Source organism: Adiantum capillus-veneris, chromosome 22 (assembly GCF_014529385.1).
Source record: "Adiantum capillus-veneris isolate H3 chromosome 22, ASM1452938v2, whole genome shotgun sequence".
In the NCBI taxonomy this organism is placed as follows: Eukaryota; Viridiplantae; Streptophyta; class Polypodiopsida; order Polypodiales; family Pteridaceae; genus Adiantum; species Adiantum capillus-veneris.
The window spans coordinates 658,089-663,949 of NC_140952.1; the positions used below are offsets into that span (position 1 = coordinate 658,089).

Sequence of the window (5,861 nt, forward strand, 5' to 3'; positions counted from 1 at the left end):
CATCTTTTCAACCTTCCAAAGCACAGACTCTCTCTCTCTCTCTCTCTCTCTCTCTCTCTCTCTCTCTCTCTCTCTCTCTCTCTAACACACACACACACAAACAAACACACAAGGTGACATAATATTTACAATCTTTGCGTATCTTTCCAATGACTCACTTGGCCGAACACGATGCCGATACCGTTTTTGCGGCACAATTTCCGAATAGTTCAGACATCTTCCTCACGCTACACCATCTCCAAAACTCAACAGGTGCACCGCATGATCTTAGATCAAATTTTCTCAACAACTTGTTTGTGAGAGCTTCTTGCTTGAAAGACATGCTGTCCCGGGTGCTTGCCTCTTCTTCCGTACTAACGGGGCCACTAGCACAATGACGGTCACAAAATTCTCATCTTTGTATTCAACATGCGCCAACTCACTTGCTCTTTGCCTCGACGTGTTAACGGCCTTTTCTCGCTTTACAACTTGTAGGTTAAAAGTGTATTTGAAAAGAAATGGAAGCGTGAGAAGAATCATCTTGGGGATGGCATCGACACCATTTCTTGTAAAGGGCATTCTTCTTTTCGAAACAAGCAATGGCATCACATACCTTCCCACCTTCACAACGTGCTCAAGCCGTGCATGTGTTGGATGGAAAGAAGATGAGGTGGCCACTTTGCATAGGCTATGCTTGTTGCATGAGGATTTGCCTGATGTTTAGGTGGTCCACATGTTCCAAGCCAAGAACACACACACATTGTACACAACCTAGGCCGTCAAATGCAAGCTTTCACGCCTAAAGAATGAGAGGGACCTGGTCACTGGTGCTCAAATACGATGCACCCATGCTAGGTTGAGCAAGACGATTAAGAAATACAACAAAAGCATCAAGGACAAGCCCATCACACCCTGCGGAAAATGTGGACACTTACTATTCCACCGCCAGCTAACACGTCAGCTTCTACCTCCGGTTGCGGAATCCACTTCAAGAAAACGAAGACGCTATGGGGATGTGTATGTCTGTAGCCAGTGCAAGAAACACTCAACAAGTGATAGCAATCACCTGTGGAGCTTACAAGAGACAGGGCTCAATCCAGCGCTTCCCTTTGTGTCAGATCTAAACCCCATAGAGGCACGCTTGGTCTCCATTCGTATCCCCTTCGCCAATATATGTGAACTGGCATACGAAGGTCAGTATGGGCTTAGAGGTAGAGTTGTCAATGTGCTTACCAACTTGGAGAAGAGCTAGGTTGTCCTGCCTCGCTTCACTGAGGATGAGGCTTCTGGCTTTGTGGGCATCAAACGGAAGCTCGAATACGATAGATGTTACCTAAGTGGTGTTGTGCGACCCCTGCTCACAATGCGTGCAACCACTACGCTATTGTCCACACCACTTTACACGAGATAAGGTGTCACGATCAATGACAAGTGGCTTGCACACCTTTATAGTCTAAGTATGCCTCCTATGAATACCGTTGACGCCAATGCGCATGATGCTGAGCTTGAGGATGAACAGACTGATGTCATGCTTCATGGGGTCACAAGTGCGGTAGAGGTTGTCGATTATAGTGGCAATATTCTTCATGTTGCACCTTGCGAGGTCAATTCACCATTGAGCATCTTCACGGATGAGTATTGCAAAGATTTGAGCTTCCCAACTCTTTTCTTCGGGTCCCCTAGAAGATATAGAGGCCGCAAGCAAAGATTATCAAATGGTTGCAAAGTGAGAGCTCCTGAACGTTGACAGAAGATTCGCCCTGGACATCGAAAATTTATTTTTCAAGTCTATCAAAATCATGTCACAACAAGTTGCTTCCTTTGTTTGTGTGCGAATGCGCAAGGGAAAGCTAGCAGGTACAACTCTGACTGCAAGGCAAGTTGTACAAGACACAAACATAAAGAGCCTTCTCAACTCAAGATTAGGCTTCAGAGACTTCGAGGCACTATGCACATCCCCCAACTACAAGGAAAAGATGAAAAAAAATATCTTTTCAATGATCCAACAACTTGGACCGCCCACATTTTTTGTCACGTTCTCCTCCGCAGAGCGAAGATGGAAAGAGCTTCTTGCTGCACTAGAGAAGTTAGTCCCATTGAGCCAAGAGCCCAAGGAGAGTCTGAGCTCATACCAACGTCACCTCATCCGTGCCGATCCCATTACAACTGCTCGTTTCTACGTCAACAAGTTCAACTCAATGAAACGGTTGTTGCGGACTGATTCCTCTATATGTGGCAAAATATGAGATTTCTTTTTCATCACGGAGTTCCAAAGTCGCGGTAGCCAACATGATCATGGTTTGTTGTGGCTAGAAAATGCTCCATCACTCACAACGCACTCAGATAAAGATATTGTAATGTTTATAGATACCCACATTAGCACAGGGCGTCATCAACGACAATGGGCTTCACAAGATGAAGACCAAACTTGAAGACAAAGCTAAAGACAACCCTATGGCCAGACTGCACAAGGTCGTGTCAATGGACGACACGAGCTAGGAAGGGGGGAGTGTTTGGAGGTGATAACAACATACAAGTGCCCACCTAGCCAAGGTGCCCGTTGGGTCAGCCGGCCAAAGTTTTGATGTGGTCACATTATTTTTCCGATGTTTAATACATCAAACCCTGTAAAAGTCTAATGACAATTGCCTATGTCAAGTCTGAGTCAAAGATGTAATTTTTCCAATGATGTATGTAAAGGTCCATGAGAAGTTGGCCGCCGGCCACTTTAGAAAGCCCTAGGTATATAATACACTAAGGTTAGTGGGAAAGGAGAGACTATTATTTTGAAGATAAGTGACTATTGTTGTACGCACAGAGACCTTCTTCTTGCTCCAACTTGTAATCATCACCATTGTGGCTACGGTAATCCAAATTCAGTTTTGTTTCTTGCATTGTGTTCCTCTTACTCTGCTCTTTCATTCAAGTGTAAGCATTCAAGATTCAGTGAAGGTTTCAAATGCATTCGTTTAGGCCTTAAATTGCTGTTTTGAGTGTTTATATGCGTATTTTATGTTGTTTTGACCCTAGGAGAGGCTTTAGGGACCTAAAAACGACCCTTTAGGATCATTCGTTTACTGTTTTTGCGTACTGTGGGACGAACGATCGCGATCGTTGTACCTCTCCAGAATGCTGTGACAGTGATAGGATATGTTCTTGATAGTCCCCTGTAGCTTCCCTTCAAGTTTCGTGCGATTCCGATATGATTTGCATGGTGAACGGGCGTGATGACTGTAGAGCTGTGTAGAAGGACATAGGCAGATTACTTGGCTTTAGTGTGATTGATTTTCTTGTAGAGTTAGTAGTTGCATCTCTTCGAGTTCACTTCATTAGGATTGACACCCTAGTGAGTTTCCATGCCTCATCCGAGTCGCTTCCCCTGTATCGATAATTTTATGTTGATGCTTGAGAGCTATGCTATGGACGTCCGTCGCGGCGATCCGCAAACACAACCATAACTCTGAAATTCTAAAAATTTGATAGTAGAGAGCTAATAATTGATCCAAACTGAGAATAAGTGCAAAAAGGGCATAAACAAACCACAAAGAGTGAAGCTGGAAAGTTTCATGCAGTTTGGTGTAGGAACATGGATCCAGATCCATGTCCTCCTGTGAATTTTTTAGCAGAACTTGATACCATTTTGTCTAGTGTGGTTCGAGATCATTGAATATAGACTTTTGGTGAGAATTTGACATTGAAAACTCACTCAAATTAAGAAATTGGGCAAAAGACATAAAAAACATGGAAATTGACCAAAACTTTTGACTTTCTTGTACCATAGCTAAAGCACATCACAAGAAGTCTAGTGGTCTTTTCAAAACTGGATTTGGATATCAAAAACCAAGTCAAAAGCCCAACACTGTCAAGCATTCCGACAAAGTGCTATAACTGACCTAATTTTCAATCCAAAGGTCCATTTTTAAAAAAATTTGATACCATGCACCTACTAATCATGATGATCTTGATGGTACCAAGCCAAGTCAGTTTGGCCTCCAAGCATGGATCACAATCCATGTCCCTATAGTGACAGCTTGACCAATTGTGCATACATAAGGAAACATATCCCGAAGTCCAATTTTGAAAAAAAGTCAACAAATTTGGCCCAAAAGCAGTTTGGCCTCCAAGCATGGATCAAAATCCATGTCCCTATAGTGATAGCTTGACCAATAGTGCATACATAAGGAAACATATCCCGAAGTTCAATTCTGGAAAAAAGTCAACAAATTTGGCCCAAAAGACAACAAAATAGGTGATCGATTGAAAACTACAGTGCAAACCAAGTGTTGGCATTTGACCTAGCAAAAAAAATCCAAATTCAAAAAGATTTGAGATTTATCTTGTGGACATAGAGTGCAACAAGCTGCCAAGAGATCAAGTCCAGATGTGGTTGAACATGGATAGTAATTCATGTCCCCCAACCTCAGAATTTGATGAAAATTGGTACAGAGATTGTGCACACCCTTGTCTACATACTGTCAAAATTTGGAGTGAAAATTTGACAGGGGGTCAGGGATCGCAATCCATGTACCTCTTCACAGTGGGGGTATCTAAGTTGATGAGCTTGTAGACATACTTGAGTACATCTCAAATCTCAAGTTTGAGCTAAAAATACCTTTTGGAGACCAAGATACAAGCCAAAGTTCATGTGTCCTAGCCCTAAGACTGTTTTGTGTGTTGTTTCAAGTGTAGTTCACCAAAATTTCTATACTTTTGATAGGCAACTCCAAATTGAGTCAGGTAAAGACAGGAATAAATATTGTGGCGGGCAATAGAATATAGTTAGACTAGATTTTAAAACTGAAGTTTTTTAGATTTCTTAATTCCAAACTTTTAGTGTACCCAACTAGTTTACAGAGACCAAACGATCACAAAGACTTGACTTTTGAGAGACCTCACCAGAGGTAGAAAGGGATAAGTTGCACTAAGCCAAGGTAGTCTTGCCAAGGACTACCTTGAGAATTTTGAGTGAGCCATAACCATGACAAATCATCCACCACCAAGGTTTTCTGATCCACTTAGAGACATGAAAAATGCAAGACATATTGTAATGCTTTCAACAATGGGATTGGGAGAATACCTAGAGGAGAGACATCTAGTAACAAACTGAACGTGAGATTTGTTAAAATAAATGAATCCATGAGATTTCTTATGGATTACGCTAATGAGGGCTTGTATGGTTTCACAAACAGGAATCAACATATCTTGTACAAGTCTATAGAACCCAATGCTGGAGAGCTGACATTCCATAGGAACCTCTATGAATTCACATATACAGATGCCCACAAATTGCAAGTTTTGATGGTAGATAAGTATGGACAAGAGTAAAAACTTGTCAATCCAATTGACCTAGAAAGGTATACATACAAGGGTACTCCGATCTCTACTTATTTACATCCAAAAATGATACCAATGTGAAATTTAGAGAGGATTCCACCAGGATTTTCTCCACGACGAGACAAGAGAACGAGAAACGTCTTTCCAAGAGACCTCAAATTGGTTAAATTGATGATTGGACCACAATGACTAAGACCATATCAAATGGCCCAATGTGTCAAGACAAAATACAATGGGTCAAGGGATCCATATGCTCATGTATCACTCTTAAAACAAGTTTTGAGAGCTGAACAGATTGTGGATTTTTATACACGGTATGAGGAATTTGGGTTGACATTGGAAGGAATAGCCTTGACTTGGTTCCAACCATTGAATAGAGATGATTCCTGAGCCTAGCACAATTCTTGCAAGAATTCACAAAAGAGTTCTCAGAAAGGGGGATCAAGCACAACACGTTGTCACAAATCTATGCTTTCAAACAGAAAAAGAATGAGAGAGTGAAGGGAGCTTTGCTTTGCTTCAAACAATACATAGAGAGGTGTTCTATA

The 5,861-nt window shown here is 41.8% G+C and overlaps 1 pseudogene; it reads left to right on the forward strand.

Annotated features, from left to right (window-relative positions):
* The first annotated feature begins 320 nt into the window (after window positions 1–320).
* Window positions 321–1,231, forward strand: LOC147428828 (uncharacterized; annotated as a pseudogene).
* The last annotated feature ends 4,630 nt before the right edge of the window (window positions 1,232–5,861 follow it).